The following is a 2,552-nucleotide window of genomic DNA, read 5'->3' on the forward strand; positions in this document are numbered from 1 at the left end:
AAATCTATGCATAATGAATTCGTGTCTGTCTATATGTATTTATGTGAATATATGCATGTAATCATAAATTTTATGCCTGATATTATATGTATACGACGATGGGTTAAATGGAAGAAAGGTCCATTGGGTATCAATTTCGCCCAAATAAACACCTCTATCTATCTCTCCACGTATATCTAACGCTTGATCGTCCCCAACTCCCCAACTGATCAACAGAATTCTCCTTGTATTTTCACTACAGCCCCTTTTACCATTTCCTCAACATTTATAATGAAAATATTAGGTAATAGTATGCATCAGTTTCTTTTTACAATGCCTAGCACTACCAAGCTTTGGATCTGCATTCGCCGAATACATGTGAGAATTCTGAGGCGCACACAAGTTGCGGATAAGTTGCCTATCCCTCCAGTCTACACCTTCCTTCAGTCATAAATTCAATTTAATCGATGGAACGACTGCTCAAAATCAACGACGCATGCAGATTTTTCCTTGCTCCACTCTATTTTCCTTTCTAATTGTGTAATTACTCCCATGGCATCACGTGTGCCCCTCCCTTTTGTAAACCCATACTGATCTTGCTTTCTCCCCCATCATTTTGTTGTTGGTTCTATGTAATACACTAGCTACGCACGATATCAACCTTGTTGTCCTATATTCCTCACTACTACTGATTTTCGGTATTTTGGGATGGTGTAAATAATTGCCTGGAAGTCTTATGGCTAGTGTTCCTTAAAAAATGCGACGAATGAGCCATAGATATTCTTCCTTCCCCATTTTCATAAATGCTGGAGTGGATTTGCAGGAACACTATCTATTTCCTCAGACTTCTATGATTTAATTTTCTAGTAATATCTTCTCTGTCCTGTCTTACTCCTGGTAATCGAAACAACATTCTCTTTTTATATCTAAGCTAACTGATCTCCTGCCATCTCATCTCACAATTGCTCCCGTTTCGATTTATATTTTACCCGTTGCATCTCCAACAGTATAAACGAATTTCCTTTCTAACATCCGGACAGTTCCCTCTCCTTTCTGCTTAGCGGACTCATTTTGCCCTAAATCTGTAAACTCTCCATATCCTTGCATTGTTCTTCTGACTACGTTTCCTGTTCACTGTAAGCTTCTCACCTCAGTTTGTTGTTTAGCTGTGTGTACTTTCTTCTCCCTAATTTTAAGTTTACTTTCTTCCATTTCCTTCTTTAATCTAGCTTACTGTATCTTTGTCTATGCGCATCTTAAAACAATCTCGCAGTTTTAGTGTGTGTTGCCAATCTGACAGACTTTTGGGTTCAATTGGGTGATGTTCAGATCGGTGAAACTTCCTTGGAGCACACTACTTAATGCGCTATTTTTTCGAAGAAAATAGAAACCTTGTGTCGTGTAAAATATAGAATAATTGTTAGATAATACTAACCGTTTGAAAAAATTTTAGAATTTACAATGAGCAACCTTTAAGGTACCTTAATTTGGTTTTTTTGTTGCCACGGGAAACTAAGGTATAAACACGTACGTTTGGCAGGAAGGCTTACTCTTCAATTTTTTTTCAATGAATTTCTTTTTCGAACTCCTGATTTAATTTTACTCCTAATAATGGGTGAATTTTAAATTCCAAATGATACATTGCCCTCTGAGGCTACTAGTAGTTTTGAGATTGTCAAAATAGAAAAAAAAACAGCAGTACCAGATATTCGAACACGAGTGGTACTCGTAGTAAACGGACATTCGAAAAAGTATCAATTAAAATCATTTTTATAAGTTTCACGCGATGAATAGCTAAATATTCATAAAATTTATTGCAATAAAGTACAAATTGAGAAATTTTGGAGAAGCAAAAAAAGTGCGTCGGCCGGGAATCGAACCCGGATCAACTGCTTGGAAGGCAACTATGCTGACCATTACACCACCGACGCTTATAAGGCTGTTGAGGGAAATAAAATATTTTATTTTAAGTTTCCCGGTGTATACGAATTTAAATATATTACGTGGGTTTTATAGCATATCGCTTTTTAGAAAGTGAAACCTAGACAGCATTATTTTTTTTTTCAGAAATTGCACCTGAATTCGGGGACCCATCGCGTAGCGAAGTTTTAGGGGCTATCTTGGCACATAGTCCCTGCTTGGAGTGTTAAGTTATTCATATGCATTTCAATTTACCAGTTACACACTAATTCACGAGAGGAAACCTGTAATAATTGAACATCCATTTGAAATAAATTTTTAAGAAATAATAAATGATCATGATCAATTCCTTCATCATTCAAAACACGTCAGCTCGAAAAGATTTATTGCAAAAGTAAATATATTGCACATGATTGAAAAAGCATTTAATTTTGACGACAGGCACCTAACGAAATCTTTTTTAAAATAATTTTTCTTTTCTACCGGCCAATGAAACCTAACTTCTCTAAATCTTACCCGCATTTCCTTTTGATTTGAGTGAATCCCTGAAAGGTTTGGTTTCAGTGTAACTTGCCATTAATGTCTTGTTTATGTTTTCTTCTGACCGAAAACTTAAGTGCTGTGTATTTTCTCGCATTTAATTCTAACCCATA

At 36.0% G+C, this 2,552-nt stretch overlaps 1 non-coding gene across 1 annotated transcript; it reads right to left on the bottom strand.

The window, feature by feature from the left end:
* Positions 1–1,838: 1,838 nt before the first annotated feature.
* TRNAG-UCC (transfer RNA glycine (anticodon UCC)) lies at positions 1,839–1,910 on the bottom strand. The gene has a single exon. It is a non-coding gene; the product is annotated as a tRNA-Gly (tRNA).
* Positions 1,911–2,552: the final 642 nt, after the last annotated feature.

Source organism: Hetaerina americana, unplaced genomic scaffold, assembly GCF_022747635.1.
Source record: "Hetaerina americana unplaced genomic scaffold, ioHetAmer1.1.p SCAF_10, whole genome shotgun sequence".
NCBI classification, from domain to species: Eukaryota; Metazoa; Arthropoda; class Insecta; order Odonata; family Calopterygidae; genus Hetaerina; species Hetaerina americana.